Source organism: Tamandua tetradactyla, chromosome 1 (assembly GCF_023851605.1).
Source record: "Tamandua tetradactyla isolate mTamTet1 chromosome 1, mTamTet1.pri, whole genome shotgun sequence".
NCBI lineage: Eukaryota > Metazoa > Chordata > Mammalia > Pilosa > Myrmecophagidae > Tamandua > Tamandua tetradactyla.
Genome location: NC_135327.1, coordinates 174,052,138 through 174,079,669, shown reverse-complemented (window position 1 = coordinate 174,079,669; position 27,532 = coordinate 174,052,138). Strand labels below are relative to the sequence as shown.

General features: G+C 37.4%; 1 long non-coding RNA gene across 1 annotated transcript in view; it reads right to left on the bottom strand.

Annotated features, from left to right (window-relative positions):
• LOC143687349 (uncharacterized) overlaps nucleotides 1–25,949 on the bottom strand; it is a 37,626-nt gene extending 11,677 nt beyond the window's left edge. The window contains exon 1 of the long non-coding RNA XR_013177508.1: nucleotides 25,834–25,949. This is a non-coding gene — a long non-coding RNA (uncharacterized LOC143687349). The remainder of the gene's footprint in view (nucleotides 1–25,833) is intronic.
• Between the last annotated feature and the right edge of the window lie 1,583 nt (nucleotides 25,950–27,532).

Below are 27,532 nucleotides of genomic sequence, written 5' to 3'. Positions count from 1 at the left end.
CACTTAAGTTCCCTCTTACCTTCCTGCCACCTCACCTGCTAGCTTAATTGCCTGCAGCCACGTTTCTCCCTTCTTCACCTTGATAACAATTGGTCCTTCAAGGCTGGGTTAAGATGTCTAATTCAGCAACCTAACTTCCCATTCCCACTCCATCTTTCCCTGCTTCCTTCCTTGCCCTCTTTGAATAGGGCCATCAATATACATGATCGTAATGTATATTGTAATTTTTGATCTGTAATGCTTTCTTTATCAGTGTATATCCTGCATTGGACTGTGAGCAACCCTAAGGCAGCAGGGACCATGAATGTGACTCAAAGTAGAAGCGGAGAGACTAGTATAGCTGGAAACTTGCTCTAACCATGTTGAATGAATGATTGGAAGTTTGTAAACACAGCATTGTGCCTAGAGTTGGGCTGTTTTCAATTGTTCTCTCAGCACACACAGCTTATTTTTAGGATGAGGAGTTTATCTCCCAGTGAAATTTGATGCCAGCTGTGGAAACCTGTTTGAATGCTCTCTGAGCTCTGCCTTTAACTAGAAATTAATTTGGATTACTTAAGCTTTCCTTGCCCAGTGGAGGAACTCTGGCTGGGTAAATCCAAAGCTGCTGGTGATTTTTCTTTTTCTGTTTAATCTCTTTCTCTCATGCACCAACTCTAATTTTGTGCTTTCTTGCTTCCTCCCTGCTCAGTACCCATTTTCAATATACCGTCTCTGACTCTTCACAGATGTTGACTCACCTTGGCACCTCACCTTCCCATCTGCTCATCTCAGGAAAACTGAGGCCCACCCTGCCATGGACTCAACCACATCACTTAGGAAGGGGGGAGCAGCTCCAAGAAAGGTAGTCAGAAGTGAGATGTCCTAAATCCCAATCTACTTCCCTCCCTGCCCAGCCCATGTCTTGTTGCTAAGGTTGGGGATTTAAAAGGCCAAATCTTCTGTTAGAAGTGCTCACCACCAGCAATGGGTCACAGAGTATGGAAGGTAGGAGGGCAGGGACAGAAAACCTGGCACCCATCAGGTTCTCCTTTTGGCAAGACACATCCATCACCCGCTGGGGTCCCTTAATGAATTCTGATTTGTGACAATCAGGGAATGTTTCCCCACTCCAGCTGAGCTGAAGACCCTGCTTTATGTCAGCTGTCTAGGAGCTGAAACAGAATTCTTTCTGATTAGGAATGACAGCTCCTTCCCCACTGTCCACCATCAGCATTCCATCTTGCTTCCTTGCCAAGGGTCCATCACATTCCACATAGGCTTCAAAAGCAAGACTGGCATGTCTCTGTTGATTGAGTTTGCAAAAACCTAAAGGAGGAAGTAGGTGGGGTGTGAGAGCCCCACACAGGACTGAGAACCTGCCAGAACTTTAGAGAAACCAAGCACAAAATGTATGCGAGTTTGTTCAGAATATCGGAAAAGAAAAATGGGGAGTCTAGACCTTCTTGAGGTACCCATTGGTTTTTTTCTTTAAGACAACCTTAATTATCAAAGGTTTTCCCACTATTGTGAACCTGAAATTGCCTTTACATTTCTATCCATTGGCTTTAATTTGGTGGAATTTTAACCCACCTTAATTTGGATGGTACAATCCTTTAAGTGCATCTGCGAAAGCATTTAATTTTGTAATCGTGCACTTCACACAGTTGACACATTTGACCTTTTTTGAACTTTTATTGAACTTTTGTGGTTGGTCAAAATCTCAGTTTGCTTCAGTTCTTACATGTGCCATAAGTTTCTTTGACTTTGATAGGAAACTTTGCATTTGTTTTTCTGGATGACTCCTTCCTGGTTTGTATTCTTGGTTCCAACCTTTTTAAGCAATTTTCTTCTTTTTTAATGATAGCAATTCATAGCTTCTATTGAAAATTTGGAAACAATATGCAAGTATAAAGTGGCAAGTAAAAATCACCACTACCCAAATAGATTCCATTAAATTTCTGTCTCACATCCAGTCTTTTAGGTATCTATCTATCTCTATCTGTCTACCATCTATCTTTCTGTCTATCTATCTACCTCTGTGCCTATTTAATAGTTGTCCTAGGAAATATACAACTTAATTTCTCATTTTTGTTTCCAACGTTGCATCATGAACATTTCCTGAAGTTATTATATATTCTCCTACACATCTTCAGGAGGTTTCATTATATCCACCAATTGGATGCACCTTGGTTATTTTAACCAATCTTCTATTGTTAGACTTTTATGCATGTACTCAATTTCTGACACTTGGGTCTGTACAGCAGGACATCTGGTTGTAACCTAGAGCAAAGTTGAGAGAAATTCTCCAAAAAAGAACCAGAGTGTTAAGAATCACTTAAAATGAAAAGTTAGTTGCAAACCAAAACCTATCCAAACACATATCAAATCTTTGAGCCATGTTGTTCAATTTAGAACCTGGGTCATATAGCCAAGAGGGTGGGTTACCCAGCAAAGATTGACCCAAAACAAGCACAAGCTGGAGTGACATAGATCCCTAAATTCAGTGCATGATTTGATTGGAAAAGAGCTGGGAGAGAGCTGGAAATAATTCCAAAACATTTGCCTGGGGAAAAATTATTTTATTTTAAATTTCTCTCTTGATTTCTTTGATAACAGTTAGGTGAAAAATATATATTACAGGTATACTTGTTCTTTATTAAATATTTCTTCTTTTATGAGTTTTCCTTTAAATTGTTTGCCCATTTTTCTACTGGAGGGTTCATCTTTATTTCCTTATTGATTTGGGACAGCTCTCTACATAATAAATGCATCAATTCTTTGTCTTTTATTTTGAAAAAATTTCTTTGGGTATTTTAACTTTTACTTTTATGGTAATTTTCATATAGGGAACTTCAAATTTGTATCTAGTTAGTTCTGCAATTCTCCTTTTAAGTTTCTTTTTCTTCATTACCTTTATCCCAAGGAACTCTTTCTCTAGTATAATATTAGAGAAATATTTACCTATATTTTCTTCTAGTTATATTAAAATTTCAACATTTATTTTAAAGTCTTTAGTCCAGGTATATAATATAATAAAGATCTACCTTTATTTTTGCACAGTTATCCAATTGCTCTAGATCCAGTCATTAAATTATCTTTCTTTTCCCAAAGTGACTTATGATATCACTAAATATTCATATATACCAGGGTGAACTTCTGTGTTCTTTTTCAAGATCTTTGGAATCCTGATTTTGTCATCTTTTACATTAACTATGATTGGCATGATTAACAAATGTGATGAATATTAACAAATATTCATCCAAGTCTTTGACAATAGAACTTGAACTACACAGAGTGAGGACAGCGCCTTGAAGCATTCCAGTAGAACGTTCCTCCAGATTGACATCACTTCATCTTAATCCTCTGGACGTCCAGCTGTTAAGTCAGCTAAAATCCACTCACCTGACCTATCATCCAGGCCACATTTCTCCTTCACTACAAAGATAGCCATGTTCATATTTTGAGCCTTACCTTCTTGCATTAAAATACCAAACAACCTAAACATTGTGGCATGTAGGTCAAACTTGAGTCAACAACTAAGATATGTACTTATTAGTTTACATTTTGGGTAAACTCAGGGTAAGATGTCCTTACATGACGGGGTAACAACGTAATACTTTTCACTCTAAGTAGTACATGAGCCCAAATTGGGCTATAGCAAAAGTTTAGTCAGCATCAGGACAGAATAAATAGAAACAGTTTAGTACTGGAAACCAGTTTGGGCCTTAGGGTCAGGCCAGGCAAGCACAGGTTGCTGGAGAATACTCACAGCCTCTGTCATGGAGGAGGGACCCAAGTCAGTTGGAGATGGGTTTAAATCCTGGTTCAGCCACTGAACAGCTTCTCAGCTGAGGTGAGTAACTTCAACTCTCTGAGCTTCTGTCTCTTTGTCTATAGTTGACAGTTTATATTCTTTCACAGGCTTGTTGTGAACATTACATGATACATAAAGCACCTGATGCACTGGAACAGAGTAGGTATTGAACAATGTTTAATAAAAATATACTAAACTTTCAGTTCCTGGACCATGCATCTAAAAAAAAAGTACACTGAGCTCCAATTCCGCTATAAGGAATAAGCAAACTCTTGTACAGACACCAAGAGATGTGCACAGGAATATGTGTAGGTACATTGTTTGGACTAACCTCAAACTGGACATTCAGATGTCCATTGATAGGAGAGTAGAGATAATCTGTGGCATATAACAGTTGAAAATGAATGACCTACAGCTACTCACATTACTGTGGATGTAATGTACCTGAAATTTTTAATATTGATGAAAGAAGCAAGTCACAATAGAAGACATGCAATGTGACCACATTTATGCAAAGTTCAAAGACTGGCAAAACTAACAGTATATTATTGAGGAATGTATACATACATGACTGAAAAAACACTTACAAGGAAGGTCAGTAAATGATGGATCCAAAATTTAATGATCATCTAAGGGCACAGGGATATATGATTAGAAGAGACACAGGATTTCTGGGTGTCTTTTGGGCTGGGCAGTGGGTATACCAATGTTCATTTCATTACTCTTCTATAAACTTCACATTTATGTTTCACACGTGCTTTTGTAAGTGTGTTATATTTCATTATAAAACAATGGCTAATTGTGACAAAATGTACCATACTCATACGATGTCAACAATAGGAGAAATTGGGTGTTGGGTAGATGGGACTCTGTACTTTCTGTTTAACGTTACTATAAACTTAAAATTATTCTAAAATTAAAAGTTAATTAAGAAGAATTAGCCTGTGCTCTGGTCAGGAGTATGCAGAGGTGGGTAACCTCAGCCTGGGGCACCAAGGGTCTGTGGTGTAACCCAGGCCAGACGACTTAGGTGGCCTGACAGAACTAAGCTGGCAACCACTCACAGTATCTCCTCTCTGAAGCAGAGTGTCCTGAGCCCTTGGGAGCCAAAGAATTCTTTGGGGTACTGTCCCACTCCACTATCCCACCCTAGTCTGAGCTAACTGAGTTCTTCAAGAAAAGCAAAGTGCATTCCTACTGGGCATCAGGCACTGCCCTTGGCTTCTGCTCAGGTGACATACCTACTGGGGCTCCCCCACCCAAGGCCCAGTCTATAAAGTCTTTTCTCCAATTGCCCTAGCTGAATCACCTTCCACCGTAGCTAATACCCCCACCCTACCCCTACTGGCTGACCTTGTCCTCAAGGCCCTACCTGCACTCTATGTCAAACCCCTTTCCCTTCCTCTCCCTCCCTCTCCCCCTTGCTCACCCAATCCCAGCCACAATGGACTCCTGGCCATTCCTCAAATGCAGAGCACCTCTGCCCTCAGGACATTTGCATTTTTGTTATTCTGCCTGGAACATTTTTCTCCAGCTCCTCTCCTGGTTAATGCAGTCACCTCCTTCAGGTCTGTACTTACAGGTGAGCTGAGCAATCAAACCCTCCCTCACCCACCATCCTAGTCCCAACATCTTCTTAGAATAATAAGCTCTCCAAAGGCAGGGGGATCATTGTCTGCTTTGTTCCCTGCTGTATCCCCAGTGCCTGGAACAAATACATGAATAGGTGGGTGGGAGGGAATTTCTGGAACTCTCCTGCCTCCATCATGTGGGGCTCTTTGCTTATCCATCCCTGTCCCCAGTTGCCGGGCCACCCATATTTCCCCGGTATTGTTTTGTTCACACCTGGTTCGTACCAAGATAGTCATTGCCCAGTGCAATACGTATGCTCAAAACTACTGAATGCATAGAATATTGATCATACATGGACAAATAAATGTGGTGCTTAAAGACTGCAAAGATCATTTGAGTTATTCAGCTTCCCTTCCATGTGGCTCTGATAATGGTTTATGACATTGGCTCTGACAGGTCTGAGATGTAGCCCTGAGGATCCCTGTAGAGTGGGGCCTTCTGCCTTTCTCCCCTCAGGGTTGTCCCATTTTGGACCAAAATGGGAAGTAGGAACCAGATCCTCTCTTTAATGATCAGGAGAGAAAAGGTAAAATGAGACCCAGCTAACTGCATTTAAATTTGCAAATATGAATATAATATCCTGGATGACATAAAGGTTAATTTTTAAAGCACCAGGAGAATTTTAAAAGGGAATTCATTCACTTAAAACAAAATTTAAAAAGAATCTTGGAGCTCTCCCATAGTATTTGGCTAAAGTAAATGAATAATGGTGGCAGAACTTATGCCCAACTAACTCATTTGGATACTGCTGTTTACGATTCTTAAAGGCATGTTCAAATGTATGAGAACAATGGTCTTGTGGGGTAGGCATTATTTTCATTTCCATTCCATAGGTAAGGATCAGAGAGCTTAAGGGACTTGCCCAGAGGCACACAGGAACTCAAAAATTAAGCAGAGGAGAAACTAACTCCAATTTTTGTACTAATGTCAAATGGTTTTATATACACAGACCCCAGCCTCTCATACATTACCCTGCAGAAATTTCTGTAAAATGAATATTTTTATTCAGGAAGTAAGATTCTGCATTGTCAGATCAGAGCAAACATCCTGCTTTGAGAAACTGACAGCTGTAAGCCTTCCAGAGGAAATAATGTGTGGTTATACATCCTGCTCTGATAACTGTTTATTTAGCACCTCTTTGAGCAGTGTGCCTTGCTCAGAGCTATGAGTATATCAGGGTCAATCACACTGCAACCCTGCTCTCAAGAAGCTCATCGTCTTGTTGGGAGGATGGCATGGACATAAATAGAAGTGTGATCTTTGAAGTTAATGTAAAAGATTGATCAGTAAAAACGAATTTCTGGGTGTAACACTATGGAGTCCTTTAGAGTTTATAAAAAAGAATCAGACAAATCAGCCACCCTGTCATTTGATCTAAAGTGTCTAGACTAGTTTCGGTTTTGAAAATAGAGAAATTAAGCTTCATGCCTGTCTTTAAGTATGCAGGGCAGAAAGCAATTTACTTTTGGTAGAATCAGTAGCAACGAATACCCAGGATTTGTTCAATTTACTTTTATTTATATTTAAGAGAGAGAAAACAAACTTATTCCCAATTCATTATCCATAAGTGGATAGAATTTCCCCCTTTGTTTCAGTGTAGTTTTAAAAGATTACAGAACAGCATAGAGGGAATATGTAAAATAAACTGACCATAAGCACAAAATTAGCAGGAAATTGGAGAGATGGGGCCCCAACTTGCTTGATGATGGAAAAGTCCTCATCACTGTATACAAGCCCAGCTATAGTGCAGAGTTCCAATTAATCCTCACTCCCACCCCTAAGATTCAGGGATTCCAAATAAACACCTCCAGCAAATTATGGCAGAAGGAGTAAAAGCTAAACAATAAAATATTAGCTTGAATTTGCTCCTATGATGTAATCCGTACAATGTCCTCTGATATGCTCTTCTACCTCAAGGCCTCACATGTCTATGCCTCACCCCTTTTCATCTCCAGCATCTAACTCTTTTGGTAGAGACGAGGCATAGCTACTGATACATCAGTGTCACAAAAGGGGGTGAAAATTGGTGGCCATGACTTGGCAATACCTTTCTGTTTACATTTTTCATACTTTTTTGACTCCGAAATTCCCCTTTTAGGAATTTGCCCAAAGTAAGTAGACAATAATTAGTACAAATATATAGCCACCAGATTTGTTTAAAATAGTTAAGAAGTAAAAAGAACTTGAATATTCAACAATGTTGGCTTTAAGTAAATTATGATCACCTATGTATTGAATTGAAAGTGATGTAGAAGCCATAAAAGAAAAGATTAATAAGTCTAACTATGTAAAAATAAGAAACATCGATGGCAAAAAAAGAAATTGCAAAGTCAAAAGACAAAAGACAATTGGATAAGTTATTTGCAGCATATGAATTAGGCAAGCTAATTTGCTTGATATAAAAAAGAATTCTTTGTAACAATAAGAAACAACAAGTCCATAGAAAACAGCCCCTAAGCATAAGAAAAGATGCTCCATCTCACACAATTACAGGAATATAAATTGTATTAGTAGCTAGATTCAATTTTTTCATCTCTATATAGGCAAAATAGTGTCCAATAACAACTAGAATTTAGAGAAAAATGCATTCTCATTCATTTTTGGTGAAAGTGTAAATTGTTGTACCCTTTTTGAAGGGCAATTTGATAATATCGATCAAAAGCAGAAGTGGCAAAAGAAAAAATAGATAAAATGGCCCTCATCAAAATTAAAAGCTTTTATGCTACAAATGACACCCTTAAAAAAGTGAAAAGAAAACCCACAAAAAGGGAGAAAACATTTGCAAATAATATATTTTATAAAGGACTTGTATCCAGAATATATAAAGAGTTCTTACAACTCAATAATAAAAAGACAAAATAACCCATTTTTTAAAATGAGCAATGGATTTAAATAGACATTTCTCCAAAGAAGATATACTAATGGCCAAGAAGCACATAAAAAGAAACTCAACATCATGAAACATTAAGAAAATGCACATCAAAATCACAGTGAGATGCCATTTCACTCCCACTAAGATAGCTATAATTAAAACGGCAAACACACAGAGCCATGGTGGCTCAGTGGCTGAATTCTCATCTGCCATGCTGGAGACCCAGGTTCAATTTCCAGTGCCTGCCCATGTGAAAAACAAACAAACAAAAAAACCAAACACACAAACAAGTGTTGATGAAGATGTGGGAAAGTTGAAATCCTCCATATATTTCTGATGGAATGTAACATGGTACAGCCACCCTGGAAAACTTGGAAGTTCTGAAAAATGTTAAACACAGAGTTACCATAGGACCCAACCATTCCCCTCCTTGGCATATATGCAAGAAATATTAAACATATGAGACAAAGACATGCATGAATTATTCATAATAGCCCCAAAGTGGAAACGGCTCAATTACATCCATCAGCTGATGAATGGATAAATAAAATGTAGTATATCCAAATAATGGAATATTATTTGGTCATGAAACAGGAATAAAGTATTGATACAGTATGGATGACCCTTGAAAACATGATGCTAATTTAAAGATCTCAGCCTTTAAAAAAGAAACGCATATTGTATTATTCCATTGACACTATTGAAAAGAGGATAAGAAGAGCCAAGGGTGGGTTTACAATCACTTTCCACCAAGGAAACTCCAGTGTCCAAAAGCATAGGTTCTTGCCCAAAAGCGTCCCTGAGAAAAACATAGTGGACCCTATGTCTCTTCTCAGTAGTCCTCAGAGAATGTGAGTTTCACCCACAATTAGGAAAAATGGATCTTATTTTTCAGACAATGTATAAATAAACAATGAGAATCTATTGTAGATTAAACACTGAGTGATTTATCATAGAAGATACAATGATGTGAAGGATGTCATATACAAACAAATCTCGAGTTGAGTAAGGAGAGAATTTATTCAAGAAGACGGGTGGTATACGGAGATTACAATAAGGGGCATGCTCTGAGCACTAGATCTGCAAGTGTCTAGACTGGCAGGCAGAAAAGGGCTTTGCTGTTACAGGGAGAAATGAATAAGAACTGAGCACTGGAGAATGGGATGAATGAGTAGTATGATTGGACAGTTGATCAGAGAGTATCTTTCTTTGTGGTCAGCCTATTTTCAGGAGGGGTCATGAAGGAGTGGCTGTTCCACATTCTCCAGAGAAAAAGAACCAACAAGATGCATATGTGTGCAAATATTAAGAGATTTATTATAGGAATCATCTCATGAGACCATGGGGATTGGCAAGGTTGAATTCCATAGGGCAGGCTGCAAGTTACAAATGGCAATGAAGATGACATTGAATTCTCTAGCAGAAGTGGGCTGGCTGAAGTAGAGAGAAATTCTTCTACCTGCTGAAATCCTCAGTTCTCACTTTGAGTCCTCCAACCAATGAGATGAGGAGAATTCTCTTATTGTTGAAGGCTACCCCCTTTGTTGATCATAGATGCAATCAGCCATAAATGCAGTCAACTGACTAATGATTTAAATCCGTCTACAAAATAATTTCACAGTAACAGTCAGGCCAGTGCTTGCTTGACCAAACAATTGGACACCATAACCTAGCCAAGTTGAGACTTGAAATTCACTATCATAGATGAGTAAAGTTCAGGGCTTGTGGAGAAGGTAGAAGTCTAACTAAGGTTCGGTCAAGACTAGTTGGCAGGTTTATCATCCAGCTTTTTCAGTGAGGACAACAATTCAGCTAATAATTTATAAGACAAAGAACGGGAATTTGAAGGATTCGTGTCTGTCCTTGTCACAGGTAAACAAGGAAATTATCCATAAGTCTTATGTAAGTCATTTGGGGAAATGTAGTTCTTTGCAGTAAGCCATTTCCCTGAACACAAAAGGGTGGACATTTCTTGACCATTGATGTTTTCTAGAAAAACAGGTTTCAGGTAAAGTTTAACACTGTCGAGGACAAATTCCAGGCCTCAAAGAGTTTTAATTCTTGGGGATTTAACAATTAGACAAACAATTACATAAAAAAAGTTATATAGCTCCCTCAGATGCTTTCAGAGAGAAAGTAATTCATGGGCTCTAAAGAGAACATCTCAAGCCCACAGTTAGCTCCTTAGCTTTGTATTTTCAAAAATTCATCTCTGTTTGCCCAGAACCAGACAGAAAGATCACTGTAAAAGAACAGATGGCACTGAAATGGACCTGATTATGTACAGAGATGTAAGATTCATTACAGTTCAACGAGGGAAGGAAAGGATTACTCAATAAATGGCGTTGAAACAATTAACTAGCAATTTGGAGAAACGGTAATTTTCGAATCTCACTTTATGTTATGCACTAAAATAAATTCTGGTTGAGTGTAAGGGCTAAGTGTTTTCTTTTTAAACATCAAAATCTCAGGAAAAATAGAATTGAATATTTTCCAAATTTCTAAAGGAGAAATAATCTTACAAGCTTAGAGGCAATAAAAGAAATATTTTTTAAAAATAAGATCTATAGGTTTGACTACAAAAATATAAACTTAAAAAGACAGGAAATAAAAACTTGCAGCAAATATAACAAAGATATACTATATTCAATATTTAAGACCTCAGATATATTGACCAGACAAAAATTAAGACTGACAGATAAAAGGGACCAAAGATACAAAAGAAGCATTATAACTAGCACACAAAAATTTGAGACAATGTTTGTTTCCCAAAGAATAAAAAGCATAAATTAAACACCACGGTACCTTTTTCCTTAAATTTAATTTTCTTAAATTAGCATACATTTTAAAGTTCTACCTCTGAGGCTTCTGTTTCTGATCAGGATGTACAAAGCCACAAGTGACTGTTGAACCTGTCCCAGCCATGAGAGATAAGCTACATAATTATAATTATGGTTTTTAAAAATCCTTCAGAGTGCTATGGATGCAAAGAAACCCAAATGAACTAAATTTCAATGTGACAAACTCTTTCTAGGATAGAAGTGATCTATGACTGCTTCTATCCATTAAGAAGTGGCAGGAAGAGGTTGAATCTGCTATAAACTACATAAATCAGTCAAACTTTTAACAGCATTTTAATGACTGCAAGTGAGTTCATGCGATAGATTAGAATCCCACAGAGCGAGTCCGCACCCACAAGCCAATGCTCTCACATGCGTCTTTATCAAGTGCAAAAGAATAACAAACCCAAGTCTAAAGGCAAGGCGGGAGAACTCAGAGATTTCCCGTAAGGCATGAGAAACCTTCTCTGAGTGTGAGAGAGTGGCCTGATGGAGGTTCGAAGCATGAGAGGACAGCTGAGATGATTCCCTTCAAGGAACAAAATGCATTCACCAATTGCAGCACAATTTCCCTCCAAAGACTTGGAGCGAAACAGAAGGTAGAAAAAGGTTTCCCAAGTTGTAGAAACTGGGGACAGGACTAAAGAGGGGGGACAAAACTTCCCAGTAACCCAAAGGTGGCATCTGGCTATAAAGTGGTAAGAGAGAAAAACCTTCTGTGGTTTGGAAAGCTGGCAGCAGTGGGCTATGAAGCATAAAAAAGATACCTTGAGTGTCACTAATGCCCCTGAGTACTGAATAAGAGACGTTTCTGATACCAGCCTCAAGACATGCAAAGCTAGTGGTGAACTGGATAAGACTAAAGTGGCAAAAAGCTCATACTCTGCCCAAATATAACTTAAATTGACTCCATCCCTCACACTAGCAGTCTAAATAAAGAAGGAATATATCCTTTTCAGTGGGTTCATATTATTTCCTTCAGACCCTGCTGTTCTTTTACACACATTGCCCAATGTAACTAAAAATTTGGCATACAAGATAGCAAGAAAATGTAACATAGGGTCAAGAGAGGAACAATAAAAAGAAGACCCAGACATGGCCTGGATGTTAGAATTATTGAGACCATGATCATAAAAAACAAAAACAAAAAAGCAGGATAAATCTAGGGGAAAGATGGACAATAAATTTGAATAAATGGGGGATTTCAATAGTGAGATGGAAACTATAAAAACAACCAATGGGCATGTTATTAATTCTTTAAAACACCCTTAATTGTTTAAAAGAAATATTATAAGAACGAATTATAGATTTCAGAGCATATGTAATAGTAAATATAAGAGAACAGGAGCATAGAAGATGAGGATGAAGTAAATGCAATCATATTGCTGAAGGGATTTATGTTGCTCATAAAGTAGTACATTATTATCTAAAAGTTGATCTTGATAAATAAATGATTCATAGGGTAATCTGTAGAGGAACCACTAAAATGGCAAAAAGACGTATAGCTTAAAAGTCAATAAGGAGATAATTTGATATATTAAAAATATTTAATTGACTTAAAAGAATACAGAAAAGGAAAAACAAGCAGATGGGACAAACTGAAAACATATACCAAGATGATAAACCTAAACCCAACCATATCAATTATTATATTAAATGTAAATCAGCTAACCATTCTAATTTGAAGGTAAAGATTGTCAGATTGTGTAAGAAAGCAAGACCCAATTATAGCCATTTATAAGAAAGACACTTAAACTTAAAGACACTTACAGGATAAAAGTAAAAGAATGGGGGGAAAGCAAGCATAATGTGGCTCTATCAATAATAAAAAAGTAGTCTTCAAGACAAAGAGTACTGTTGAAGATTAAGACACTCATAGTGATAAAAGGTTAAACTCATCAAGATAATATAACAATCATGATTGTATAGACCTGTAAAAATAGAGCATCAAAATACATGAAGCAAAAAGTAACAAAACTAAAAGGAGAAAGAAAACCAGTCATAGTTGGAGATTTTTATATCTCTTACAGTAATTTACAGAAAAAGCACACAGTAAAATCAGTAAGGATATAGTAGATTTGAAAAACAATTTGATATTTATAGAACACTGCACCAAAAATTTTCAGAAAACCACTCTTCAAATATACATGAAACAAACACATTTTGTTAAGGACCTAGGTCATAAAACAACTCTCAATTATACTTCAAGTCACTGAAGCCATACAAAGGAAATTATGTGACCACTGCAATATTAAGTTTAAAATAAATAACACTAAGATATTTAGAAAACTCCAAATGTTTTGGAATTAACACGTTTCAAAAAAAAAACAAAAACAAAAACAAACCCATAAGTGGATAAGAGATCATAGGGGAAATTAGAAATATTTTTTAACTGAATGGTAATGAAAACACAACACATCAACACTTACAGGATGCATTTGAAATAATGTTTAGATGTAAATTTATTACATTCAGTACCTATAACAGGAAACAAAAAGGGTAGAAAGTCAAATTTTCAAGCTTCTACCTTGCACAGCTTGATGAAGAACAGCAAAATAAACCTAAAGCAAGTAGAAGAAAGTAATAAAATTAAGAGAGGAAATTAAGGAATGAGAAAATGGAAAACAACAGAGAAAATTCATAGTTATAATTAAGCTCTTTGAAAAGATTAATAAAATTCATAAACCTCTAGCAAATGTGCTCAAGGGTAAAAAAAGATAGAACAAAAATTACCAGGAATGAAAGAAGTGCTATCATTCCACAGCCTTTCAATAGCAGAAGGAAAACAAGGGACTGTTGTGACCATCTTAATGTTATTAAATTTGACAACTTACATGAAATGGACAAATTCCTTGGGAAAAAAAAAAAACAATTTACAAAAACTGACACAAGATGAGATAGAAAATCTAAATAGCTCTTAAGCTATTTTAAAGTTGAATTCATTTTAAAACAGCAACAAAAATCCTACACCAAAGAAAACTCCAATCCCAAATGGCTTCACTGTTGAATTATGTCAAACATTTAAGGAATAATAATGCCAATCTTATTCCAACACTTTTAGAAATGGAGAATAAAACAGTTCCTGCTTGTTTTATAAGGCAACCAGAACCCTGATATTGAATCCTAAAAAAAGACATTACAAAAGAGATTACTGAACAATAATTTCATAAGCATGAAAACAATGGTCCTTAACAAAATATTAGTGTAAATCAAATCCAGCTATTTATAAAGAGAATAATACATTATGGAACAAGTTAGATTTGTCCCAAGAATGCAAGGTTTATGTATCATTCAAAAATAATCATTGTAATTCATCAAATTCACATAATATAAATTCATCATAAAAATTATGTGAACATTTCAACATATGCAAAAAAGAAGCATTTGACAAAATTCAATGCCCTTGCATAGTTAAAAAAGAAAACTCTACTATTTTTTTCAAGCTAGCAATATAAGGAAACTTCTTCAATTTGATAAAAGGGATGTATGAAAATGAACAAATAACATCCTAATTAATGATGAAATAAGATTAGGAACAAAGTCCACTCGTACTACTTCTATGAAACATTGGGTCCTAGCTGATGCAATAAGATAGGACAAAGAAATAAAAGATATGCAAGTCAGAAAGGAAGAAGTAAAATTCTCTTTATTCATGGGCATGATTTTTATGTAGAAACCCTTAACAAATCTAAGAAAATATTATAATAAATGATTAGAAATTTTTTGAAAGTTTCAAAGCACAGGGTCAATATAAAAAAATCAGCTGTGGTTCTATACACTCAATGAATATTCTAAGTAAATAATTGGCAAATAAAATTAGAAATATTATTTACAATAGCACCAAAAATGTTAAATGTCTAGGAATAAATTTAATGAAAAATGTGCCATACTTCTATGCTGAAACTACAAAACTTTGTTAATAGAAATCAAAGAAGATTTAATTAAATAGATGTATCAAATCCTTTGGTTGAATGACTCAATAATGTTAAATATTCGTTCTTCTAAAGTTGACCTATAAATCAAAAGCAACCCTAGTCAAAATTCCAGCAGGATTTTTTTTTTGTAGAATGTAACAATTTCATTTGATATTTATATGGAAATGCAAATGATCTAGAATAGCCAAACAATATTGAAAAAGAAAAACAATGTATGAAGTCCTTATTTTAGCACTTACTATAAAGCTAGAGTAATTAAGGCAGTAGAGAATTGGTACAAAGCTAAAAATAAATCAGGTGAATAGAAGAGATGGTTCACAAATAGATCTACATGTTTACCATCGATCAATTTTCAATCAAATTGCCAAGACAACTGCATGAGGTAAAATAATTGTCTTTTAAGCAAATTGTGCTGAAACAATTGGATAATAAAGACAAGAAAGAGAGAACCTCAAACTTTATTTCATTCTCTACCCCCAAATTAATCTGTGTCATAACTCTAAATATAGAGGCTAGATACATAAATCCTCTAGAAGCAAACCTTTAGAAGAATTCCCATAGAAGAAGGAAAAATATCTTTCCAATCTTGAGATTTCTTAGAACATAAAAGGGCTAACTTAAAATTTAAAATTGATAAGGTGCTCTTCATCAAAAATTAAATATTTCTCCTCATCAAAGACACTATTACTAAAAAGAATAACAAGCCAGAGACTGGGAAATAATATTCTGTATATCTGACAAATGAATTATATCCAGAATATAAAAACTCTTATAAATTAATAATAAAAAGATACACAATTCAATTTAAAAATACATTTCACAATAGAAAAAACAGGAATGGACAATAAGTACGTAAAAAGCAGTTTGAAAGGTATTTAAGATCATAGATCATCAGGAAAATATATATGAGATATTATTTCACTCCCATTAAAATGGCTAAAATAAAGCAGATTGATGGTTTTAAATTTTGGCAAGGATATGGAGCAGCTCTCATAGATTTCTAGTTGATCTAAAAAATGCACAAGTACTTTGGGGAAGCGTTTGGCAGTTTCATATAAAGTCAACATACATCAACCCTCTTGTTCCCAGTATCTCTGAAGTACAAAATCAAAAAGGAATGAAAATGTATGTCCACAAAAAGACTGATACATGGATGTTCATAATAGCTTTATTCATAACAGCCCCAAATTTTAAACAACCCAAAAGTTCATCAACAGAATGGATGAACACACTGGTATATTCATACAAGTGAAAACCTACTCATCATAGAAAAGAATGAACCACTGATACATACAAAAACATAGCTGAGTCTCAGAAGTATTTTGTTGAACACAGCAACAAGAGCTAGAAAAAAAATCCATTCTGCTGTATTCTTTTGAATTCCTTTTATCCGAAGTCCAAGAACAGACAAAAGAACTCTATGGTGATCAGAATTTAAAACTGGTTGCCTAATATGGGTTGTGGGGGTGACACAGGAAACTTTCTTGGGTGAGAAAAATATTTTATATCTTATTTTGGGTGGTGGTTATACAGCTATATATAATTTCCAAACTAATCATATTGAACCCTTAATAAATGTGCATTGCATTTTATAATAATTATACCTTGATAAAAGCTTAATGACAGCATCTTTGACTGGTAAGGGTGTAGTGAAACTAATAATCCCATAAATTGGACAATAACTTTATAAAGGAATTTTACAATATTAATCTAGATTTATATTGTTCAAACATTTTAACCCAGTTATTTCACTTATGCAAATCTTTTTTATTGAGCAAAATCCACACACATACAATGCAACCACATCATACAATCAGTGGCTCACAATATCATCACATAGTTGTGTATTCTTCACCATGATCATTTTTAGAACATTTGTATCTCTACAGAAACAGAAATAAAAAGAAAAAAACCAGAACTCATACATCCCATACGTCTTACCTCTCCCCCTCATTGACCCACAGTATTTTAATCTACCCAATTTTTACCCTTTATCTCCCATATTATTTATTTATTTTCTATCTTCTTTTTTTTTTACTCATCTGTCCATATCCTGGATAAAAGGAACATCAGACACAAGGTTTTCACAATCACACAGTCACATTGTAAAAGCTATATTATACAGTCCTCTTCAAGAATCAAGGCTCCTGGAACACAGCTCCACAGTTTCAGGTACATCCCTTTAGTCACTCCATACACTATAATTTAAAAAGGATTACCTATATAATGCATAAGAATAACCTCCAGAATAACCTCTTGGCTCTGTTTGAAAGCTATCAGCTACTGAGACTTTATTTTGCCTCATTACTCTCTTCCCCCTTTTGGACAAGAAGGCTTTCTCGGGGGCCAAGATGGCAGCTTAGTAAGGTACATGAGTCTTAGTTCCTCCTCCAAAGCAACTACTAGGTGAACTGAAACAGTGCAGAACAGCTCCCGGGGCTATGGCAAGGAATGGACACACAGCGTACCCCAGTCTGGACTGGCTAGTCTGACTGCGAGACGCGGCTGCGGTGAGATCCCCAAGTGGTGCGCTATTTCCCGAGCAGCGGCAGCTGTGGTGGCTGGAGCTGCTCCCTCCCTCCTTCCCAGGCCGGCTGAGAGTCTCGGAGAGGCAACTTTCCCAAGCTGAGGCGGCCGGCGCCCCTCTTTTGCAGGCGGCTTCCTGGTCCGGCTACGAGTCTCGGATCAGAGGGCTACCCAAGCCGCGGTGGCCCTCCCCCACGGGCGGCTTCCTGGTGCGGTGGGGAATTCCCCAGGCCACGGCGACCAGTGACCGATGCCCCTCCCCCGTGGGCAACTTCCTGGTCCGGTGGCGAATTCCCCGGGCCCGCTGCGGCCGGCGACCAGCCACAGGGTCCCCTCAAGCTGCGGTGACTAACGCCCCCACCACGCGCGGCCCCCTGAACCAACGGAGAGAATTGGATCGGAAATCCCCAGGCCGCGGAGATCGGTGACCAGGGGGATCCCTTCCAAACACGTGAGACAAACGTGTGCCACGAGTGCCACCTACTGGACAGGATAAGAAAAACATAACCCAGAGATTTCACAGAAAAATCTTACAACCTTGTTGGGTCCGACACCCAGGGAAATCTGACTAAATGCCCAGGCGCCAGCAGCAGAAGATAACGGTCCACGCTCAGAAGATTGAGAATATGGCCCAGTCAAAGAAACAAACCAATAGTTCAAATGAGATACAAGAGCTGAGAAAACTAATGCTGAATATATGAACAGAATTGGAAAACCTCTTCAAAAATAAAGTCGATAAATTGAGGGAGGACATGAAGAAGACATGGGCTGAACATAAAGAAGAAATAGAAAAACTGAAAAAACAAATCACAGAACTTATGGAAGTGAAGGATAAAGTAGAAAAGATGGAAAAAACAATGGATATCTACAATGATAGATTTAAAGAGACAGAAGATAGAATTAGTGATTTGGAGGATGGAACATCTGAATTCCAAAAAGAAACAGAAACTATCGGGAAAAGAATGGAAAAATTTGAAAAGGGTATCAGGGAACTCAAAGACAATATGAACCACACAAATATACGTGTTGTGGGTGTCCCAGAAGGAGAAGAGAAGGGAAAAAAGGAGGAGAAAAACTAATGGAAGAAATTTTCACTGAAAATTTCCCAACTCTTATGAAAGACCTAAAATTAAAGATCCAAGAGGTGCAGCCCACCCCAAAGAGATTAGACCCAAATAGGCATTCTCCAAGACACTTACTAGTTAGAATGTCAGAGGTCAAAGAGAAAGAGAGGATCTTGAAAGCAGCAAGAGAAAAGCAATCCATCACATACAAGGGAAACCCAATAAGACTATGTGTAGATTTCTTAGCAGAAACCATGGAAGCTAGAAGACAGTGGGATGATATATTTAAATTACTAAAAGAGAAAAACTGCCAACCAAGACTCCTATATCCAGCAAAATTGTCCTTCAAAAATGAGGGAGAAATTAAAACATTCTCAGACAAAAAGTCACTGAGAGAATTTGTGACCAAGAGACCAGCTCTGCAAGAAATACTAAAGGGAGCACTAGAGTCAGATACGAAAAGACAGAAGAGAGAGGTATGGAGAAGAGTGTAGAAAGAAGGAAAATCAGATATGATATATATAATACAAAAGGTAAAATGGGAGAGGAAAATATTATCCAACCAGTAATAACACTAAATGTTAATGGACTGAATTCCCCAAGCAAAAGACATAGATTGGCAGAATGGATTAAAAAACAGGATCCTTCTATATGCTGTCTACAGGAAACACATCTTAGACCCAAAGATAAACATAGGTTGAAAGTGAAAGGTTGGGAAAAGATATTTCATGCAAATAACAACCAGAAAACAGCAGGAGTGGCTATACTGATATCCAACAAATTAGACTTCAAATGTAAAATAGTTAAAAGAGACAAAGAAGGACACTATATACTAATAAAAGGAACAATTAAACAAGAAGACATAACAATCATAAATATTTATGCACCGAACCAGAATGCCCCAAAATACGTGAGGAATACACTGCAAACACTGAAAAGGGAAATAGACACATATACCATAATAGTTGGAGACTTCAATTCACCACTCTCATCAATGGACAGAACATCTAGACAGAGGATCAATAAAGAAATAGAAAATCTGAATATTACAATAAATGAGCTAGACTTAACAGACATTTATAGGACATTACATCCCACGACAGCAGGATACACCTTTTTCTCAAGTGCTCATGGATCATTCTCAAAGATAGACCATATGCTGTGTCACAAAGCAAGTCTTAACAAATTTAAAAAGATTGAAACCATACACAACACTTTCTCGGATCATAAAGGAATGAAGTTGGAAATCAATAATAGGCAGAGTGCCAGAAAATTCACAAATACGTGGAGGCTCAACAACACACTCCTAAACAACGAGTGGGTCAAAGAAGAAATTGCTAGAGAAATTAGCAAATACCTTGAGGCAAATAAAAATGAAAACACAACATATCAAAACTTATGGGACGCAGCAAAGGCAGTGCTAAGAGGGAAATTTATTGCCCTAAATGCCTATATCAGAAAAGAAGAAAAGGCAAAAATGCAGGAATTAACTGTCCACTTGGAAGAACTGGAGAAAGAACAGCAAACTAATCCCAAAGCAAGCAAAAGGAAAGAAATAACAAAGATTAGAGCAGAAATAAATGAAATTGAAAACACGAAAACAATAGAGAAAATCAATAAGACCAGAATTGGTTCTATGAGAAAATCAATAAGATTGATGGGCCCTTAGCAAGATTGACAAAAAGAAGAAGAGAGAGGATGCAAATAAATAAGATCAGAAATGGAAGAGGAGACATAACTACTGACCTCACAGAAATAAAGGAGGTAATAACAGGATACTATGAACAACTTTATGCTAATAAATACAACAATTTAGAGGAAATGGACGGGTTCCTGGAAAGACGTGAACAACCAACTTTGACTCAAGAAGACAAAGATGACCTCAACAAACCAATCACAAGTAAAGAAATTGAATTAGTCATTCAAAAGCTTCCTAAAAAGAAAAGTCCAGGACCAGACGGCCTCACATGTCAATTTTATCAAACATTTCAGAAAGAATTAGTACCAACTCTCCTCAAACTCTTCAAAAAAATCAAAGCGGAGGGAAAACTACCTAATTCATTCTATGAAGCCAACATCACCCTCATACCAAAACCAGGCAAAGATATTACAAAAAAAGAAAACTACAGGCCAATCTCTGTAATGAATATAGATGCAAAAATCCTCAATAAAATTCTAGCAAATTGTATCCAACAACAGATTAAAAGAATTATACATCATGACCAAGTAGGATTCATCCCAGGTATGCAAGGATGGTTCAACATAAGAAAATCAATTAATGTAATACACCATATCAACAAATCAAAGCAGAGAAATCACATGATCATCTCAATTGATGCAGAGAAGGCATTTGACAAGATTCAACATCCTTTCCTGTTGAAAACACTTCAAAGGATAGGAATACAAGGGAACTTCCTTAAAATGATAGAGGGAATATATGAAAAACCCACAGCTAATATCATCCTCAATGGCGAAAAATTGAAAACGTTCCCCCTAAGATCAGGAACAAGACAAGGATGTCCATTATCACCACTATTATTCAACATTGTGTTGGAGGTTCTAGCCAGAGCAATTAGACAAGAAAAAGAAATACAAGGCATCAAAATTGGAAAGGAAGAAGTAAAACTATCACTGTTTGCAGACAATATGATACTATACATTGAAAACCCAGAAAAATCCACAACAAAACTACTAGAGCTAATAAATGAGTACAGCAAAGTAGCAGGTTACAAGATCAACATTCAAAAATCTGTAGCATTTCTATACACTAGCAATGAACAAGCGGAGGGGGAAATCAAGAAACGAATTCCATTTACAATCGCAACTAAAAGAAAAAAATACCTAGGAATAAATTTAACTAAAGAGACAAAAAACCTATATAAAGAAAACTACAAAAAACTGCTAAAAGAAATCACAGAAGACCTAAATAGATGGAAGGGCATACCGTGTTCATGGATTGGAAGACTACATATAGTTAAGATGTCAATCTTACCTAAATTGATTTACAGATTCAATGCAATACCAATCAAAATCCCAACAACTTATTTTTCAGAAATAGAAAAAGCAATAAGCAAATTTATCTGGAAGGGCAGGGTGCCCCGAATTGCTAAAAACATCTTGAGGGAAAAAAATGAAGCTGGAGGTCTTGCACTGCCTGACTTTAAGGCATATTATGAAGCCACAGTGGTCAAAACAGCATGGTATTGGCATAAAGATAGATATATCGACCAATGGAATCGAATAGAGTGCTCAAATATAGACCCTCTCATCTATGGACATTTGATCTTTGATAAGGCAGTCAAGCCAACTCACCTGGGACAGAACAGTCTCTTCAATAAATGATGCCTAGAGAACTGGATATCCATATGCAAAATAATGAAAGAAGACCCATCTCTCACACCCTACACAAAAGTTAACTCAAAATGGATCAAAGATCTAAACATTAGGTCTAAGATCATAAAACAGAGGAAAATGTAGGGAGATATCTTATGAATCTTACAATTGGAGGCAGTTTTATGGACCTTAAACCTAAAGCAAGAGCACTGAAGAAGGAAATAAATAAATGGGAACTCCTCAAAATTAAACACTTTTGTGCATCAAAGAACTTCATCAAGAAAGTAGAAAGACAGCCTACACAATGGGAAACAATATTTGGAAACGACATATCAGATAAAGGTCTAGTATCCAGAATTTATAAAGAGATTATTTAACTCAACAACAAAAAGACAGCCAACCCAATTACAAAATGGGAAAAAGACTTGAATAGACACCTCTCAGAGGAGGAAATACAAATGACCAAAAGGCACATGAAGAGATGCTCAATGTCCCTGGCCATTAGAGAAATGCAAATTAAAACCACAATGAGATATCATCTCATACCCACCAGAATGGCCATTATCAACAAAACAGAAAATGACAAGTGCTGGAGAGGATGCGGTGAAAGAGGCACACTTATCCACTGTTGGTGGGAATGGCAATGGTGCAACCACTGTGGAAGGCAGTTTGGCAGTTCCTCAAAAAGCTGAATATAGAATTGCCATACAACCCAGCAATACCATTGCTGGGAATCTACTCAAAGGAACTAAGGGCAAAAACTCAAATGGACATTTGCACACCAATGTTTATAGCAGCGTTATTTACAATTGCAAAGAGATGGAAACAGCCAAAATCTCCATCAACAGACGAGTGGCTAAACAAACTGTGGTATATACATACGATGGAATATTATGCAGCTTTAAGACAGGATAAAATTATGAAGCATGTAATAACATGGATGGACCTAGAGAACATTATGCTGAGTGAGTCTAGCCAAAAACTAAAGGACAAATACTGTATGGTCCCAATGATGTGAATCGACATTCGAGAATAAACTTGGAATATGTCATTGGTAACAGAGTTCAGCAGGAGTTAGAAATGGGGTAAGATAATGGGTAATTGGAGCTGATGGGATACAGACTGTGCAACAGGACTAGATACAAAAACTCAAAAATGGACAGCACAATAATACCTAATTGTAAAGTAATCATGTTAAAACACTGAATGAAGCTGCATCCGAGCTATAGGTTTTTGTTTTGTTTTGTTTTGTTCTTACTATTATTACTTTTATTTTTTTCTCTATATTAACATTCTATATCTTTTTCGGTTGTGTTGCTAGTTCTTCTAAACCGATGCAAATGTACTAAGAAACGATGATCATGCATCTATGTGATGATGTTAAGAATTACTGATTGCATATGTAGAATGGTATGATTTCTAAATGTTGGGTTAATTTCCTTTTTTCCGTTAATTAATTAAAAAAAAAAAAAGAAGGCTTTCTCATTCCCATGAAACTAGGTCCTGGCTCATCCCCCGGAGTCAAGTTCCACATTGTCAGGGAGACTTACACCCCTGGGAGTCATGTTCCACATAGGTAAGTTCACCTGCCAAGCTGAATTAGAGAGAGAGGCCACATCTGAGCAGCAAAAGAGGCTCTCTGGGGGTGGCTCTTAGGCATAATTATAAGTAGGCTTAGCCAGTCCTTTGTAGGAATAAGATTCATAGGGGCAAGCCCTAAAATCGAGGGCTCAGCCTATTGAATTGGTTGTCCCCATTGCTAGGCAAATCTATTCTTAAGAAATAATTCAAACTAAAAAAGTTGTATACATAAAAATGTTAATTATAGGATTTTTGTAACTATAATCTGAAGCACTTTTAAATCCAGCACTGGACAATAATTAAACTAAATGCAATGAATTTACTTTACAGAGAATACCCTAGTGATTAAAAATCATATGTATGAAGACTACATAACAAACTGAACACATAGTTATGCTATAGTCCTTTAGGTTTTTATGAAAAGGAAATAAAACATAATGATAATTTATTTTGTGCTAGATTTGAAATCATTTCTTTTTAGCTTGGTTATCTGAATTTTCATGCTTTTCTTTATATGAAAGTATTTTCAATTTTTCTTTTTTATTGATATTTTTACAATTTTGCACTTTTCTGTTAAGAGCAAGGTATATCTCTTGGGATATTCATATATCATTTTTGTCCTTTGGTCATTTTCTTTTGTTTACAGTGTTTTTTTGTTTTGTTTTGTTTTTATTGCATAAGTAATCCATGGCAACATTTCCATTATTTTCCAGATAGTTGAGAAACTCAGTTTTACCCAAGAGTTCTTGATTTCTAGAAAGTAAATCTTAAACTTTTTTTTTAATTTGTGAATATAACAAATTGAATAGGCCTTTCCACTGACCCAAATACTTATGCCTACCAGATAGCATTATGAGCTTACTAATACAAAACACTAAACATATTTACATTGAAAAGGTCTTAAAATATTAGCAGTGACTAATCTGTGGATAGTAAGATGATTAACTTCTTTTTCCTCATTTGTTTTCCCTACAATGAACATGTATTATTTGTTCAAGTTCTGTTTTTTTGTATACTATATGGCGGGGGTCACATTTCATTCTTCTTCCATATGAGTATCCCCTTATTGCAGCATCATTTGTTGAATGTTTGCTTATTTGGGGTTTTTTTGTGTTGTTTTGCTTTGCTTTGTTTTTGCTTATTTGTTTTTGAGAAGTGCATGAGCGAGGAATCGAACCCGATTCTCCCACATAGCATGCGAGAATTCTACCACTGAATTACCCTTGCACCCCCCCCCCACTTTTAATTTTAAAAAACTAGTAAAATTAAATCCTAGGTTCAAGCTCAAGCTGTCCCAAAGCCGGGGTCCTGATGCTAGTCAGGGTCCTGAGGCCAGCAGGGTCCACACCACGCCTTTTATCTTGCTGTCGCGAGTCCTCTGGCTTAATGCTTCACTTCCAGTCAGTGGCTCCTTGAATTTCCTCCTTCTGTGTTGCTCTCTTGACCATAATTACCTGATGCTCTGTGGTTTCCTTTTATGCCCCTCAGCCTTGCTCTCCCACTGTCAACACACCCCATGTGGACTCAGTAAAATGTGGGAAGCAGGAACCCTCAGACGGGTTTTTCCCTCTTGGTCCCTGAGCTCCTTGGCTTTAGAAGTGCTGCTGGAATAATAGCTACTCCTCCTTCTCTCCCCAAATCCCTAGCACCAGAGCCTGCTCCGTCTTCCGGCCAGACCTTTATTAGCCGTGACAAGGGTTTGGAATGCCTGTGAAACATCATAATCTCCCCCTTTCTCTCTGCAGAAGCAAATAGAGTTGAAGGAAATAGTGGGCAGTGGAGTGATGGCAGCTAGTCCCCTGGAGAGCCGGGCCCGTCCTCCCTCCCTGTCTGTGTCCTCCCTTCTCAGCTCAGATCATTTCAGGAGTGTGGCCAAGCCTGCCAAAGAGGCGTTAAAGAGCCTACTGCAAACTGAAAGGAACATCCTGCTGCAAAGAATTCAGAGCAGTGATAAATAGCTTTATGGAGTTCTGGGGAAGTGCAGACTTAATATCCCCAACTGCCCCAGAGTATAAGTTTAAATTAGGGAGAGAGATACATTCTTTGTCCCTCCCTCCTCCTCAACCCTGCATACTTAGAAAAGGAAGAGGGGAGGGAAAGATGTACCTCAAATTAGAGAGAACCTCATTAAAAACATCTCCTCACTAGCTATTCAATCACTAATTGACTTTTCCTCCTCACTTTAATTTTGACAGTGGTGTCTTGATTAATTAACTCTGTCACCAAAGCCCCAGGGTGTCACAGAAGAACTCACCAGGAATATATCTCTCTATGTTCCAGCCAATTTGACAGGTAGGTGCTCCCTGGCCAGCTCCACAGGTAATGGCCTGAGCCCATCTTAGTCCCTTGAGAAAACACTGTGACACGCTGTAATTCTCTTAACCATTGGCCACGGGGCCCTGGCAGCAGGAAGAGAATCACAAAGCCGAGGTTGTCGCTCCCCCTCTCTGACAGCACAGTGAATTTCCTTCTGTCTCCATCCTTCTACATATGGGAACTTTCTCACTGACATTGTGGCTAGTGGGAAAGATGGACCACAAGTGTGGTTTCCAGATAAACCTTCTGGGAAATCATTTGTTCATTTGCTCATTCATTAATATAAATATTTTTATTCATTTTTGACTGCTCCATGCTCGGCTCATAAGGGGTGGGATGTCAAAAGAAGTATAAACTATGGACTTTGCCCATAAGATGTGTATAGTTTTAGTTAGAGAGAGGAGATATTCTCTTCTAAAAACAGAAGCCCGGATTTGGTGTTCTGAAATCTCTGAGCGGGGAAAGGCAGCTGTCCTAGATATCTTGGCCACGTTTGCCCTCCTTATTTCCGAGATCACCGTGCATTGAGGAACCCAGTGGAACCATTGCCAGGTAGAGCTTTGGCAGAAGATACCAGGTCAAGGTTCTCTTCCTCCATCTGGCTTTCTCCTTTCTCTTGCCTGGGATGGAGGGATAAGGTGCAGTAGGAAGCACAAAAGGGAAGTAAAGCATATGAGGGAAGGACACTGCCATTTCACCCCCTTCTTACTCCGCCCTATGGAAGGAGGCAGACTGATTCAGACTGGTGAGTTTGATAGCTTGGTCAGTTGCATGCGAGTGGAGCCACTCTGCCCTAAAGGTGGGCTGGTGTCTGCTCTCTGATCTACACTGCTCAGTGAACTTGCAGACAGCTTGCTTCATCGCCCTGTTTTCTCATCAGCTCGTGCAGCACACTGTCCTGGGACCTGCTCTTGGTGAGCAGTCCCAGCCATCTTGTTCTCTTCTCTCTCTCATCATTCCATGTAGGAAGGAAAGAAGACTCACAATAAGGGATGAGCTTTTTATTTTTCTTATCATGTGTAGGAAGTGGGGGTAAAACATAAGCCCCCTTCTGTTTGAATCCAGTTCTTTTGGCTTCCTTCAGTCTGACTTACCAGAGCTCTCTGCTTTGGGGTTAAGAGCCCACCCTCCCTAGCACTGAGGCGTTCTTTTCTTTTCTTTTCCAATTTTCATCCTACACATCTTTCTCTAGGAGACTCATGGGGAGGTCAGAGCTATGATCTTGGTCAGGAGGCTGATACTCCAGGGTCCTCTATCTACAAACTACCAAAGAGTGACCAATAACCTCCACAACTGGAGACTCTAGGAGGCCAGATAGGGCTAGGTCAACCGCAGGGTTCCTCGTGCAGAGGGCCCTGTCCTGATACTATTTACAGGTCTCTACCATAATGCAACTTCCTTGTCATATGTGCTCAGTGTCTGAGACATACTTTTCTGAGTTACCTAACTTCCCTTATCTCCTATTTTCATTCTTCTTTCATTTTAACCCATCTTGGGAATTAATACCAATGTCCTGCTGTTCAAAAAAGAAAGAAAGAAAACCTTGTGATTTCCTGTAGCACTTAGAATAAAATCCAATCTCCTCACTGTAGCCTATGTGGTAGATTGTATTGCTGGTCTCAGTGTTTACTGCTCCT